This window comes from Entelurus aequoreus, linkage group LG06, assembly GCF_033978785.1.
Source record: "Entelurus aequoreus isolate RoL-2023_Sb linkage group LG06, RoL_Eaeq_v1.1, whole genome shotgun sequence".
NCBI classification, from domain to species: Eukaryota; Metazoa; Chordata; class Actinopteri; order Syngnathiformes; family Syngnathidae; genus Entelurus; species Entelurus aequoreus.
The window spans coordinates 4,609,214-4,626,713 of record NC_084736.1 but is presented as its reverse complement, the minus strand read 5'-3'; the positions used below and the strand labels follow the sequence as shown (position 1 = coordinate 4,626,713).

The 17,500-nt window shown below is 32.6% G+C and overlaps 2 protein-coding genes across 2 annotated transcripts in view; one reads left to right on the top strand and one right to left on the bottom strand.

Moving 5' to 3' along the window:
• LOC133651771 (adhesion G protein-coupled receptor L1-like) overlaps positions 1 to 17,500 on the bottom strand; it is a 1,026,396-nt gene that overhangs the window by 599,421 nt on the left and 409,475 nt on the right. The window lies entirely within an intron of this gene.
• LOC133651774 (adhesion G protein-coupled receptor L1-like) overlaps positions 14,136 to 17,500 on the top strand; it is a 309,731-nt gene continuing 306,366 nt past the window's right edge. Inside the window, exon 1 of the mRNA XM_062049891.1 lies at positions 14,136 to 14,303. The gene's annotated coding sequence lies outside the window, so the exon portion shown is untranslated. The remainder of the gene's footprint in view (positions 14,304 to 17,500) is intronic.

The following is a 17,500-nucleotide window of genomic DNA, read 5'->3' as shown; positions in this document are numbered from 1 at the left end:
CCCATTAATTTGAGCCAGGATGAAAGATTCGTGGATGAGGAACGTGAGAGTGAAGGACTAGAGTGCAGTGCAGGACGTATCTTTTTTCGCTCTGACCGTAACTTAGGTACAAGCTGGCTCATTGGATTCCACACTCTCTCCTTTTTCTATTGTGGATCACGGATTTGTATTTTAAACCACCTGGGATACTATATCCTCTTGAAAATGAGAATCGAGAACGCGTAATGGACATTCACAGTGACTTTTATCTCCACGACAATACATCGGCGAAGCTCTTTAGCTACGGAGCTAACGTGATAGCATCGGGCTCAAATGCAGATAGAAACAAAATAAATAAGCCCCTGACTGGAAGGATAGACAGAAGATCAACAATACTATTAAACCGTGGACATGTAAATACACGGTTAATAATTTCCAGCTTGGCGAAGCTTAACAATGCTGTTGCTAACGACGCCATTGAAGCTAACTTAGTTACGGTGGACGTTGTAGCTTTCGACGACACCCCGGCCGCCATCAGAGTCGGCAAGAAACATATATTCCCCCAAGTTACGTACGTGACATGGACATAGCGACACGCACGTATGGGCAAGCGATCAAATTTTTGGAAGCCAAAGCTGTACTCACGGTAGCGCGTCTGCTATCCAAGTCAAAGTCCTCCTGGTTGTGTTGCTGCAGCCCGCCGCTAATACACCGATCCCCCCTACAGCTTTCTTCTTTGCAGTCTTCATTGTTCATTAAACAAATTGCAAAAGATTCACCAACACAGATGTCCAGAATACTGTGGAATTATGAGATGAAAACAGAGCTTTTTGTATTGGATTCAATGGGGTACCAATACTTCCGTATCAACCGTTGACGTCACGCGCATACGTCATCATACATAGACGTTTTCAAGCGGAAGTTTCGCGGGAAATTTAAAATGTCACTTTATAAGTTAACCCGGCCGTATTGGCATGTGTTGCAATGTTAAGATGTCATCATTGATATATAAACTATCAGACTGCGTGGTCGCTAGTAGTGGCTTTCAGTAGGCCTTTAAAGATGTCAGAAGATAGCCAAAGAGGTTGGTTGCTCCTAAAAATGTCACCATGCAGTATAGTGCAGCAACATAACAGCTAAAATGGCCTAACGAGATGCTACACAACCAGAAAAAAAAAATTAGAAAAAAAAATTAATAAAAGATACTTTTATAAGGGGAAAAAAAGACATTAGGCCCATATATAAATTATAAATTAATTAATAAATTATTATTGCCACATTTTTTTCTCTAAATAAATGCCCAGGCTAGCACTAGTGGTACATGCACCGAAGTTTGACAATCACTGGTGTACATTATTAATAGGGATGCGTTAAAATGTAATATCGGAAATTATCGGTATGGGTTTTTTTATTATCTGTATCGTTGTTTTTTTTTGTTTTTTTTGGTTTTTTTTTTATTAAATCAACATAAAAACACAAGATACACTTACAATTAGTGCACCAACCCAAAAAACCTCCCTCCCCCCATTTCTTTCTGTTATTAATATTCTGGTTCCTACATTATATATCAATATATATCAATACAGTCTGCAAGGGATACAGTCCGTAAGCACACATGATTGTGCGTGCTGCTGCTCCACTAATAGTACTAACCTTTAACAGTTAATTTTACTCATTTTCATTCATTACTAGTTTCTATGTAACTGTTTTTATATTGTTTTACTTTCTTTTTTATTCAAGAAAATGTTTTTAATTGAGTTATCTTATTTATTTTTATTTTTTTTAAAGTATCTTATCTTCACCATACCTGGTTGTCCAAATTAGGCATAATAATGTGTTGATTCCACGACTGCATATATCGGTTGATATCGGCCGATAAATGCGTTAAAATGTTATATCGGAAATGATCGGTATCGTTTTTTTTATTATCTGTATCGTTTTTTTTTTGTTTTTTTTTGTTTGTTTTTTATTAAATCAACATAAAAACACAAGATACACTTACAATTAGTGCACCAACCCAAAAAACCTCCCTCCCCCCATTTCTTTCTGTTATCAATATTCTGGTTCCTACATTATATATCAATATATATCAATACAGTCTGCAAGGGATACAGTCCGTAAGCACACATGATTGTGCGTGCTGCTGCTCCACTAATAGTACTAACCTTTAACAGTTCATTTTACTCATTTTCATTCATTACTAGTTTCTATGTAACTGTTTTTATATTGTTTTACTTTCGTTTTTATTCAAGAAAATGTTTTTAATTGAGTTATCTTATTTTATTATTTTTTTTAAAAAGTACCTTATCTTCACCATACCTGGTTGTCCAAATTAGGCATAATAATGTGTTAATTCCACGACTGCATATATCGGTTGATATCGGCCGATAAATGAGTTAAAATGTAATATCGGAAATTATCGGTATCGGTTTTTTTATTATCTGTATCGTTTTTTTTGTTTTTTTTTGTTTTTTTTAAATTAAATCCACATAAAAAACACAAGATACACTTACAATTAGTGCACCAACCCAAAAAACCTCCCTCCCCCCATTTCTTTCTGTTATCAATATTCTGGTTCCTACATTATATATCAATATATATCAATACAGTCTGCAAGGGATACAGTCCGTAACCGGTATCGTTTTTTTTATTATCGGTATCGTTTTTTTTTATTTTTTTTTTTGTTTTTTTTTAGTAAATCAACATAAAAAAACACAAGATACACTTACAATTAGTGCACTAACCCAAAAAACCTCCCTCCTCATTCACACAAAAGGGTTGTTTCTTTCTGTTATCAATATTCTGGTTCCTACATTATATATCAATATATATCAATACAGTCTGCAAGGGATACAGTCCGTAAGCACACATGATTGTGCATGCTGCTGCTCCACTAATAGTACTAACCTTTAACACTTAATTTTACTAATTTTCATTAATTACTAGTTTCTATGTAACTGTTTTTATATTATTTTACTTTCTTTTTTATTCAAGAAAATGTTTTTAATTGAGTTATCTTATTTATTTATTTTTTTTTAAAAGTACCTCATCTTCACCATACCTGGTTGTCCAAATTAGGCATAATAATGTGTTAATTCCACGACTGCATATATCGGTTGATATCGGTATCGGTAATTAAAGAGTTGGACAATATCGGAATATCGGATATCGGCAAAAAGCCATTATCGGACATCCCTAATTATTAATGCCATTTTTTTTTTGTGACTAATCAAAATTTCCAACCGATTTTACCAATGAAAAACTATATTGTGTTAAAACTCCATTTATTTCAAGTCTTCTTCCATTCCTCCATGAATGGCAGCAGGAAGGTGAAATGTGCTGAGTCTTGACATTTTCCTCCGCTTCTTGTGAGTCGTCGCTGTCACTTTGCTGCCGCTGACGTGTGTCACTCAACAACACAAACAATATGCCGCGCATGATTCCTGCTGGCTCTGCTGTCAGATGATGTCTCTTGCTGGAAATAACCTCTTTCTAGGAAACTGTTTAGAGCGAGGACGGCTGCTTGGGTGTTTTGTGTCCTCTCCATTGTTGTTGCTAGGAGACCAGGGTGTGATGCACGAGTGCTGCTGTCAGACGCACTGTTCACATTTGCTGCTTTACACTTGTACACACACACACACACACACACACACACACACACACACACACACACACACACACACACACACACACACACACACACACACACACACACACACACACACACACACACACACACACACACACACACACACACACACACACACTCGTGTATGTGTTACCTTCTTGAGACCTGATATATAAAGAAGTGTATTTACAACATTAATACATACTATGCAAATATAATAAAGCTTGTGAAAAATGAGTTGGAATTTCACAAGGAAAAGGTCACAATTTCACAAGAAAAACTTAGAATGTTGGCGGTATTATAATAAAAGTCGTCGTTTTACTCGGCGCAAGTCAAAATCTTACAAGAAAAATGGAAAAAAATTGGAATATTATGATAAAAGTCAGAATTTTATATGACCAATGTCACCATTTTGCATTAAAAAGTCATCATTTTACAAAAAATAGTAATCATTTGACGAGAAAATATTCCAATATTACAGAAACGGAAATAATATGAGAAATTGTACCCAATTTTATAAGAAAAAAGTCGACACATTGTGAGAAAAAGACTACTTTTAGTTATTTTTTAAAATGTTTTGTTTGTATTTAGTTTTTAATCTTCATTATTTACTTCAAGTTATTACAGTATGTCCCTATATACATTTTTTTTAATTGTTATTAATTTTGGCCAAAGGTGGCACATATAAATTTCTTACACACACTTGTTATTTCATATGTTGGCCAGAGGTTGAGCACTTCAAATTCTTACACATACTTGTTATTTCATATGTTGACCAGAGGGGGAGCACTTTTAAAAGCGACACACAGTCCATTTGAAAAAAATCCCTCCTTTTTGGGACCACCCTCATTTTGACCACTAGGGGTGCAAATGAGACATTGTCTATTAGATGCAATGTTATTGGGACCATGATGTATGTCATCACTTGTTCACACCTCCTCATATGGAAGATACTTTTCCTTCTTCATGTCTCAAGAAGGGTAGAAATACAAGAACACACACACACACACACACACACACACACACATTCATGTATGTGTCACCTTCTTGAGACCTGAGAAAAATGCCTCCCTCTTTAGGACCAGCCTTTCTAGATATATAAAGATGTGTATTTACAACATTAATAATATATACATACTATGCAAATATAAAAAAAGCTTGTTGTGAAAAATGAGTTGGAATTTCACATGAAAAAGGTCACAATTTCACAAGAAAAACTTAGAATTTTGGCAATAAAAGTCGTCGTTTTACTCAACGCAAGTCAAAATTTCACAAGAAAAACTGAACATTTGTTCAATATTGTGATAAAAGTTGGAAATTGACTCAATAACAGTCGCAATTTTACAAAAAAAGTTTAAAATGTTGGCAATTCTATGAAAAGATTTGTACGTTTGTAATTTTACTCGACAAAAGTCACAACTTTATAAGCAAACTTAAAAATGTTGGCAATATTATAATAATAATCTGAATTTTACTTGGCAAAATTGTGACAAAGGTCAGAATTTGACTATAAAAAATGTCACTATTTTACAAGAACAACAACAAAAATTGGCAACATTGTGATAAAAGTCAGAATTTTATATGACCAATGTCACCATTTTGCATTAAAAAGTCATCATTTTACATAAAATAGTAATCATTTGACGAGAAAATATTCCAATATTACAGAAACGGAAATAATATGAGAAATTGTTCCCAATTTTATTAGAAAAAAGTCGACACATTGTGAGATTGCTTTAATTTTAATTTTAATTTTTTGTCTGTAATTGTTTTTTAATCTTCATTATTTACTTCAAGTTATTACAGTATGTCTCTATACACATTTTGTTTTGTACTATTATTAATTTTGGCCAAAGGGGGCGCATTTCAATTTCTTACACACACTTGTTATTTCATATGTTGACCAAAAGAGGAGCACTTTTAAAAGCGACACACAGTCCATTTGAAAAATCCCTCCTTTTTGGGACCACCCTCATTTTGATAGATGCACCTGTCAATCTTTACTTTCGTATGCACATTAAATCGACAAAAAAATCCTGACTTTGGAGCAATGTTCACAGACTCTAGTATTGGGCTCTCTATTAGATGCAATGTTATTGGGACTATAATTTATGTCATACTTTTCCTTCTTCATGTCTCAAGAAGGGTAGAAATACAAGAACACACACACACACACACACACACACACATTCTTGTATGTGTTACGTTCTTGAGGCCTGAGAAAAATGCCTCCCTCTTTAGGACCAGCCTTTCTAGATATATAAAGATGTGTATTTACAACATTAATAATATATACATACTATGCAAATATAAAAAAAGCTTGTTGTGAAAAATGAGTTGGAATTTCACATGAAAAAGGTCACAATTTTACAAGAAAAACTTGGAATTTTGGCAGTATTATAATAAAAGTCGTCATTTTACTCAACGCAAGTCCAAATTTCACAAGAAAAACTGAACATTTGTTCAATATTGTAATAAAAGTTGGAAATTGACTCAATAACAGTCGCAATTTTACAAGGAAAGCTTAAAATGTTGGCAATTCTATGAAAAGACTTGTACGTTTGTAATTTTACTCGACAAAAGTCACAACTTTATAAGCAAACTTAAAAATGTTGGCAATATTATAATAATAATCTGAATTTTACTTGGCAAAATTGTGACAAAAGTCAGAATTTGACTACAAAAAATGTCACTATTTTACAAGAACAACAACAAAAATTGGCAACATTGTGATAAAAGTCAGAATTTTATATGACCAATGTCACCATTTTGCATTAAAAAGTCATCATTTTACATAAAATAGTAATCATTTGACGAGAAAATATTCCAATATTACAAAAACGGAAAGAATATGAGAAATTGTTCCCAATTTTATTAGAAAAAAGTCGACACATTGTGAGATTGCTTTAATTTTAATTTTAATTTTTTGTCTGTAATTGTTTTTTAATCTTCATTATTTACTTCAAGTTATTACAGTATGTCTCTATATACACATTTTTTTTGTACTATTATTAATTTTGGCCAAAGGGGGCGCATTTCAATTTCTTACACACACTTGTTATTTCATATATTGACCAGAAGGGGGAGCACTTTTAAAAGCGACACACAGTCCATTTAAAAAAAAAAATCCCTCCTTTTTGGGACCACCCTCATTTTGATAGATGCACCTGTCAATCTTTACTTTCGTATGCACATTAAATCGACAAAAAATCCTGACTTTGGAGCAATGTTCACAGACTCTAGTAGTTGGCTCTCTATTAGATGCAATGTTATTGGGACCATGATTTATGTCATCACTTTTCTTTCTTCATGTCTCAAGAAGGGTAGAAATACAAGAACACACACACACACACACACACACACACACACACACACACACACACACACACACACACACACACACACACACACAAAGTGTATTATCCCTGCTGTTTATCGGCGCGGTGAGTCAGGCAGCCCATGAAGGGCAATCGAGCTCGGTTGGTAGAGCCAGCAACCTGAGGGCTCCTGGTTCGATCCCCGGCTTCTGCCAACCTAGTCACGTCCGCAGTGTCCTTGAGCAAGACCCTTTTGCTCGTGATGGCAGACAGCTCTCGCCATCTGTGTGTGTGAATGGGTGAATGTGGAAGGTAGAAACCCTCAAAACCAGTGAAGTCGGAACGTTGTCTAAACAGAATACAATGATTTGCAAATCCTTCACAACTTAAATTCAATTGAATAGACTGCAAAGACAAGATATTTAACGTTCCCACTGGAAAACTTTGTTATTTTTGGCAAATATTAGCTAATTTGGAATTTGATGCCTGCAACATGTTTAAAAAAAGCTGGCACAAGTGGCAAAAAAGGACTGAGAAAGTCGAGGAATGCTCGTCAAAGACTTATTCGGAACATCCCACAGGTGGACGGGCTAATTGGGAACGGGTGGGTGCCATGATTGGGTATAAAAGCAGCTTCCGTGAAATGCTCAGTCGTTCACAAACCACCACTTTTTGTCAACAAATGCCCGAGCAGATTGTTTAAGAACGACATTTCTCAACCAGCTACTGCAAGGAATTGAGGGATTTCACCATCTACGCTCCGTGATATCATCAAAAGGTTCAGAGAATCTGGAGAAATCACTGCAGGTAAGCCATGATATTACGCACCTTGGATCCCTCAGGCGGTACTGCATCAAAAAGCCACATCAGTGTCTAAAGGATATCACCACATGGGCTCTGGAATACTTCATAAAACCACTGTCAGTAACTACAGTTGGTCGCTACTAGGGATGTCCGATAATGGCTTTTTGCTGATATCCGATATTCCGATATTGTCCAACTCTTTAATTACCGTTACCGATATCAACCGATACCGATATCAACCGATATATGCAGTCGTGGAATTAACACATTATTATACCAGGTATGGTGAAGATAAGGTACTTTTTTAAAAAAATTAGTAAAATAAGATAAATAAATTAAAAACATTTTCTTGAATAAAAAAGAAAGTACAACAATATAAAAACAGTTACATAGAAACTAGTAATGAATGAAAATGAGTAAAATTAACTGTTAAAGGTTAGTACTATTAGTGGAGCAGCAGCACGCACAATCATGTGTGCTTACGGACTGTATCCCTTGCAGACTGTATTGATATATATTGATATATAATGTAGGAAGCAGAATATTAATAACAGAAAGAAACAACCCTTTTGTGTGAATGAGTGTAAATGGGGGAGGGAGGTTTTTTGGGTTGGTGCACTAATTGTAAGTGTATCTTGTGTTTTTTATGTGGATTTAATTAAAAAAAAACAAAAAAAAACAAAAAAAAACGATACCGATAATAAAAAACCGATACCGATAATTTCCGATATTACATTTTAACGCATATATCAGCCGATAATATCGACATCTCTAGTCGCTACATCTGTCAGTGCAAGTTAAAACTCTACTATGCAAAGCCAAAGCCATTTATCAACAACACCCAGAAACGCCGCCGGCTTCGCTGGGCCCGAGCTCATCTAAGATGGACTGATGCAAAGTGGGAAAGCGTTCTGTGGTCTGACGAGTCCACATTTCAAATTGTTTTTGGAAGCTGTGGACGTCGTAAACAAAGAGGAAAAGAACCATCCGGATTGTTGTAGGCGCAAAGTGAAAAAGTCAGCATGTGTGATGGTATGGGGGTGCATTAGTGCCCAAGGCATGGGTAACTTACACATCTGTGAAGGCACCATTAATGCTGAAAGGTACATACAGGTTTTAGAGCGACATTATAATGGACGCCCCTGCTTATTTCAGCAAGACAATGCCAAACCAGGTGTTACATCAACGTGGCTTCATATTAAAAGAGTGCGGGTACTAGATTGGCCTGCCTGTAGTCCCGACATTGAAAATGTGTGAAGGCTAAAATATGAGAAGGGAGACTGTTGAACAACTTAAGCTGTACATCAAGCAAGAATGGGAAAGAATTCCACTTCAAAAATGTGTCTTTTCAGTTCCCAAACCTTTACTGAGTGTTGTTAAAAGGAAAGGCCATGTAACACACTGGTAAAAATGCCCCTGTGACAACTTTTTTCTCAGTGTGAACATGAAATATCTTGTCTTTGCAGTCTATTTAATTGAATATAAGTTGAAAAGGCTTTGCAAATCATCGTATTCTCTTTTTATTTATGAATTACGCAACGTGCCAACTTCACCGCCCATGCAGAGAATCATAATAGAAGCCGACAAAAGCTAAAAATGCCCACAATGCAACGGTGCAAAGTCTGCATGGTCATATTCCATAAATTCATGTGGCAGCGTGACCCATCGTGTTTTTTTTTGTTGTTTTTGCAAAAGGAGACGGGTGTTTATTCAAATGTGGCTGCATTATTGGCAAGGTCATTGCGGCGGGACACGTCCGGCTTCAGGAACAGGCGACATCCGGGGTCACTATTCCGTGAAGAACGAGATTATTGCAGACACTGAAGCTCAATAATTTGTGTTTATTCAAGCCTTAGTGGGGTTGTAATTCATGACCCCCCCACCCCCAACTATAAAGTGCTGAATAAGCATGTTTCATGTTAACTTCTGGTTGGGTTATAATGAACTAATATTATTTTAATTACAACCATTCCAGTGAAAGCTGCTTTTTTTGCGACAATCACGTCAGTGTGAGGCAGGGTTATCAGAAAACAATTAGAAAATAATTTGGAGGTGGTGACATACTAAAACTTGAACACCGGCTATAATTACATCCTTATTGTTATTTGGTATGTATATTTTAATAACACTTTTTTATTCATTTTTAAAAATGAATAAAAATATTAATTTATTTATACATTTTTTAAATAATATTTATGTATTTATTTGTTATTTTTTATTTTTTTTTATTTTATCAGAAAATAATTTGAAAATAATTTGGAGGTGGTGACATACTAAAACTTGAACACAGTTAAGCTAAATAAGCACACCGGCTATAATTCCAGCCTTATTGTTTTTTGGTATGTAGATTTTAATAAAACTTTTTTATTCATTTTTTAAAATGAATACATTTTTTAAATAATATTTATGTAATTATTTTTTTATTTTATCAGAAAATAATTACAAAATAATTTGGAGGTGGTGACATACTAAAACTTGAACACAGTTAAGCTAAATAAGCACACCGGCTATAATTACAGCCTTATTGTTATTTGGTATGTAGATTTTAATAAAAATGTTTTATTAATTTTTAAAAATTAATACAAATATGTATTTATTTATCAAATGTTTTTATAATATTTATGTATTTATTTAAAAAAAAAATTATTTGATCAGAAAACAATTAGAAAATAATTTGGAGGTGGTGACGTACTAAAACTTGAACACAGTTAAGCTAAATAAGCACACCGGCTATAATTACAGCCTTAATGTTATTTGGTATGTAGATTTTAATAAACATTGTTTTATTCATTTTTAAAATTGAATACAAATATGTATTTATTTATACATTTTTAAAATAATATTTATGTTTTTATTTGTTATTTTTTTATTTTATCAGAAAATAATTATAAAATAATTTGGATGTGGTGACATACTAAAACTTGAACACAGTTAAGCTAAATAAGCACACCAGCTATAATTACAACCTTAATGTTATTTGGTATGTAGATTTTAATAACACTTTTTTCTTCATTTTTAAAAATGAATAAAAATATTAATTTATTTATAATTTTTTCAAATAATATTTATGTATTTATTTATTATTTTTTTATTTGATCAGAAAATAATTACAAAATAATTTGGAGGTGGTGACATACTAAAACTTGAACACAGTTAAGCTAAATAAGCACACCGGCGATAATTCCAGCCTTATTGTTTTTTGGTATGTAGATTTTAATAACACTTTTTTATTCATTTTTAAAAATGAATAAAAATATTAATTTATTTATACATTTTTTAAATAATATTTATGTATTTATTTATTTATTTATTTATGTATTTTATCAGAAAATAATTACAAAATAATTTGGAGGTGGTGACATACTAAAACTTGAACACAGTTAAGCTAAATAAGCACACCGGCGATAATTCCAGCCTTATTGTTTTTTGGTATGTAGATTTTAATAACACATTTTTATTCATTTTTTAAAATGAATAAAAATATTAATTTATTTATACATTTTTTAAATAATATTTATTTATTTATTTATTTATTTATTTATTTATGTATTTTATCAGAAAATAATTAGAAAATAATTTGGAGGTGGTGACATACTAAAACTTGAACACAGTTAAGCTAAATAAGCACACCGGCTATAATTACAGCCTTATTGTTATTTGGTATGTAGATTTTAATAACACTTTTTTATTCATTTTTAAAAATGAATAAAAATATTAATTTATTTATAAATTTTTTAAATAATATTTATGTATTTATTTTTTTATTTTATCAGAAAATAATTACAAAATAATTTGGAGGTGGTGACATACTAAAACTTGAACACAGTTAAGCTAAATAAGCACACCGGCTATAATTACAGCCTCATTGTTATTTGGTATGTAGATTTTAATAACACTTTTTTATTCATTTTTAAAAATGAATAAAAATATTAATTTATTTATACATTTTTTAAATAATATGTATGTATCTATTTTTTATTTTTTAAATTTTATCAGAAAATAATTACAAAATAATTTGGAGGTGGTGACATACTAAAACTTGAACACAGTTAAGCTAAATAAGCACACCGGCTATAATTACAGCCTTAATGTTATTTGGTATGTAGATTTTAATAAAAATGTTTTATTAATTTTTAAAAATTAATACAAATATGTATTTATTTATCAAATGTTTTTATAATATTTATGTATTTATTTAAAAAAAAAATTATTTAATCAGAAAAAAATTAGAAAATAATTTGGAGGTGGTGACATACTAAAACTAGAACACAGTTAAGATAAATAAGCACACCGGCTATAATTACAACCTTAATGTTATTTGGTATGTAGATTTTAATACAACTTTTTTATTCATTTTTAAAAATGAATAAAACTATGTATTTATTTATAACATTTTTAAATAATATTTATGTATTTATTTATGTATTTTTTATTTTATCAGAAAATAATTAGAAAATAATTTGGAGGTGGTGACATACTAAAACTTGAACACAGTTAAGCTAAATAAGCACACCGGCTATAATTCCAGCCTTATTGTTATTTGGTATGTAGATTTTAATACAACTTTTTTATTCATTTTTAAAAATGAATGAAAATATTAATTTATTTATACATTTTTTAAATAATATTTATGTATTTATTTTTTATTTTTTTTATTTTATCAGAAAATAATTTGAAAATAATTTGGAGGTGGTGACATACTAAAACTTGAACACATTAAGCTAAATAAGCACACCGGCTATAATTCCAGCCTTATTGTTTTTTGGTATGTAGATTTTAATACAACTTTTTTATTCATTTTTAAAAATGAATGAAAATATTAATTTATTTATACATTTTTAAAATAATATTTATGTATTTATTTTTTTTATTTTATCAGAAAATAATTTGAAAATAATTTGGAGGGGGTGACATACTAAAACTTGAACACAGTTAAGCTAAATAAGCACACCGGCTATAATTCCAGCCTTATTGTTTTTTGGTATGTAGATTTTAATACAACTTTTTTATTCATTTTTAAAATAGAATACAAATATTTATTTATTTATACATTTTTTATATAATATTTATGTATTTATTTATATATTTTTTTATTTTATCAGAACATTATTAGAAAATAGTTTGGAGGTGGTGACATACTAAAACTTGAACACAGTTAAGCTAAATAAGCACACCGGCTATAATTACAGCCTTAATGTTATTTGGTATGTAGATTTTAATAAAACGTTTTTATTCATTTTTACAAATGAATACAAATATGTATTTATTTATACATTTGTTAAATAATAATTATGTATTTATTTATTATTTTTTTATTTTATCAGAAAATAATTAGAAAATACTTTGGAGGGGGTGACATACTACAACTTGAACACAGTTAAGCTAAATAAGCACACCGGCTATAATTACAACCTTAATGTTATTTGGTATGTAGATTTTAATAAAACGTTTTTATTCATTTTTAAAATTGAATACAAATATTTATTTATTTATACATGTTTTAAATAATATTTATGTAGTTATTTTTTTTATTTTATCAGAAAATTATTAGAAAATAATTTGGAGGTGGTGACATACTAAAACTTGAACACAGTTAAGCTAAATAAGCACACCGGCGATAATTACAGCCTTATTGTTATTTGGTATGTAGATTTTAATAAAACGTTTTTATTCATTTTTTAAAATGAATACAAATGTTTATTTATCTATAAATTGTTGAAATAATATTTATGTATTTATTTATTTATTTTTTATTTTATCAGAAAATAATTAAAAAATAATTTGGAGGTGGTGACATACTAAAACTTGAACACAGTTAAACTAAATAAGCACACCGGCTATAATTACAGCCTTAATGTTATATGTAGATTTTAATAAAACTTTTTAATTCATTTTTAAAAAATGAATAGAAATAAGTAATTAATTGTAAATGTTTTTAAATAATATGTATGTATTTATTTTAAATTTTATAATTGTTGTCCTTATTTTTTATAATATTTATTTATTCATTTGATAGGGAAATCATAATATAGATACTAAGAAACAGACTTTTTTTAAAATACAAAAAAAAACCCACAACAAAAAACAACAACCTTTTTCTATTTTCTGCATCGGAGCAGGTAAAATAAGATAACGTTAGTAAAAGTATAAATACGAGAAAAAAAGTTGACAGAAACGAAAAAATCCAATCATATTTGATTTCGCCTTGTCGACTGCTGGAAATCCATCCATCCATTTTCTACCGCTTGGACCAATCACAGCTCTTAAAAATGGCGTACATTGAAAGCGGGGAGGGGGTTAGGTAGGAACGAGAGTGTTAAAAAAGTGATTCTGTCAGAAGGTCGACTGACTGTTTTTTTTTTTTTTTTTGGCTTTTCCTTTTCCGGTCCCGGTGCTCTTGTTTTGTCGGTATTTCCTGTTTGGTCCCTGTGTTTTGCTGCGCCTTTTACTTTCTGTTGCATGTCCTGTTAGCACACCTGTTCCTTGTTTAATTTACTTGTAGTTAGTTCCACCCGAGTCTCTCCTTCAGGGTCGGATCGTTCTTGCTCTTCCTTTCAAGATCAACACCTCCTTTTGTAAGTAATAAATTGTCTTTTTTACTCGCATTTCCGCCCGCCGATGTCTGCATCCTTGCAATGTTCACCAATGCTTGCTCGTACTGCTTTCAGACGGCTTCTGTTAACTAATAAACTCCATGTAGGACAACACTTGGACTAGAAACAGTTGTAATAAGTTTTGGCAACAAATGAATACAAACATTGAAAAGAAACAATATTTTCGGTGGATGTTTTTTGTCAATATTCACATATTTTTACACTTGTTTTTCGCTGCCAATATTCATATTTTTACATTTTGTTTTTTTGTGTGTTTAAAAAGTTTTTATAATCGCTTCTCTTTTTTTAAATATATATATATATATATATATATATTTTTTTTTTCTTCCGATTTCGCTTCATGTTTTTACGATATTAAAATAATGGCAGTGTTTCAGCGCGAGGGGCGGGGCTTATGACAAATGTGCCCGGAAGCAGTTTTACCGTACTGTAAACACACCGTAGAAGAAGAAAGGAGGACCGATGGCAAGTAAACAAAGTGTAAAAAGTTGTAAGATATATTCCTGTTAACTTAGCCATTCTTTGACTTAGTTATTATTTTATGTAGCTTCTGATATTAGTTCATGCACATAATAAACATTAGTCAAGTTTTTGGGTGTATTCATTCAAGAGAGTTACATATATGATGATGAAGTACATATATTGCACTGTTTACTTGTTAAAGTATCCTTTAAAAAAAGCTCAAATCAACCCCAAACAACATATTGGTGATTTAAAATATTTTAATATATCTCTATTCTAGTAATGTGTGCACAGATAAGATGTGTCACTTTTTGGCAACCAAGAATATACATCCCAACACTTTTTATTAATATTTATTATGTGCTTCAACAAATAACAGTTAAAACAGTTAGAAATATTTTTTTTAGCACATCAACATTGGATCTACAATCTCTATATAAATGACATTTGTAAAGTTACAAATGACTTAAAGTTAGTATTATTTGCAGATGATACAACTGTGTTTTGTTCAGGAGAGAACACACAGAAGATAATACAAATAATAACCGAAGAAATAAACAAGTTAAAAAGATGGTTTGACAAAAACAGACTATCTTTGAATCTCAGTAAAACTAACATAATGCTATTTGGTAACAGTAGAAGAGAACGTCATATACAAATACATGGAGTAGACATTGAAAGGGTAAAAGAAAACACATTTTTGTTTGTAATAATAGATAATAAAATGAACTGGAAATCTCATGTAAAAAAATATACAACATAAAGTAGCAAGAAACACGTCAATAATGAATAAAGCAAAATATGTTCTGGACCAAAAATTACTCAATATTCTCTACTGCTCACTAGTGTTACATATCTGAGTTATTGTGTAGAAATATGGGGAAATAACTACAAATGTGCGCAACGGTTTTACAAAGAAGATGAGTTATAATAATACATAATGTTGGATATAGAGCACATACAAACAGTGTGTGCAGAAAACATCGCACAGGGCGATGTGATGCGTCTAGTGCAGTAGCCTTGGAGTAGTAGTACCTGTAGTTAGTGCATGCTGCATGCCGCTTTTGCTTGCTATGCTGCATGCTGCTTCTGCCTGATACTCATTGCTTTCAGCTAGTGCCGCCGGCTAGCCCTCTGTCTCAGAGGGCGAAAAGAGGAGCCGAGTGCATAAGCCTCCTCAGCCGGTACATAGCCTCTCCATTGTCAAGACTCGTACATGCCTCCTCGTGGCCACACACGGTAACTGGAACCTCGCGGTTCCAGGCTAAGTTGTACGGGATCTCGGAGCAGCAGGGGGCCCCAGAGACGGGGCATGCAGGCCCACCGGTGTGTGGACATGCCCTGGTGCCCAGTCAACCCCTGTCCCAGCTATGGGTAAATAACCCCAGCTATGGGCGAATAGTGAAAACCGCCTCAACGGTGGACCAGGCGGAAGATGGCGGCAGCGGAATGCACCACAACGGCTGGGAAGGCGGATGAAGGCTGCAGCAAAGACGGGTCCCCAGTCGTCTTGGTCTCCATGCCACTGGACCCTGGCCCGCTCAATGCCAAGGACTGTGTGGTGGCTGACCGTGCACCAGTCTCCCCACATTAAAAGATTCCACGCACAGGCGTCCTCCATATAGGGAATCCACCCTACGACCCTACGGAGGACAGTCATACTCGTTTCGAGTGACCGCCGACGACATACAAACACTTTATTTATTAAATCACAAATATTGAAATTCAACGATTTGGTGCATTTGCAAACATGTTTAAAATTATGTGAAACTATAACCTGCTAGCCAAGAATGTACAACAATTCTTCTCAACTAAAGGGGAGAAATATAACCTTAGAAGATAATGTCATTTAAAACATTTGTATGCATGTGCAACACTTAAAACCTTTAGCATATCTGTATGTGGAATTAAATGATGGAACGGATTAACCAAATAAATCCAGTATTTTATTTGGTTATTGAAGTATTTATTTATTATTTATTTGTTCACTGTTTTGTTACAGAGAACAAGGAAATGGGATACAATCGCTCCGGTATGAAAAGGGGTAGGATTAAATCATGTTTACTTATATAGCCCCAAATCACGAGTGTCTCAAAAGGGCTGGGCTCAAACACGTGTGTCAGGAACAGATGCAAAAGCACATTTTTACAACAAAGTTCTGCATAAAAGTGATAATATATCATATTGTAGGTCAGGGGCGTCACTAGCTTTTAAGGACAGGGGGGGGGGGGGGGGGGGGGCTTAGCCCCCAGGAGATGCACAGGATGCTAGCGAACGTGGCGCACGAGCACAAAACTTCACAAACGGCTAACAAAGACTTAGAAATGATTAATTGTTATTATTATTATTTCAGTGGGTTTATTTTCAATGTGTGTTCAGTACAACAACAAACATGGGGTTTGCACAGTGACATTTTGTTTACGGCATCAACAAGAAACAATTACTTGCACAGTGACATTTTGTTTACAGCATCAACAAGAAACAATTACTTGCACAGTGACATTTTGTTTACAGCATCAACAAGAAACAATTACTTGCACAGTGACATTTTGTTTACAGCATCAACAAGAAACAATTACTTGCACAGTGACATTTTGTTTACAGCATCAACAAGAAACAATTACTTGCATGATCCTTCAAGATACACTGAAACACAATGAAAGTCATGGCATTAGCCTCTATGCTATTACTTCACA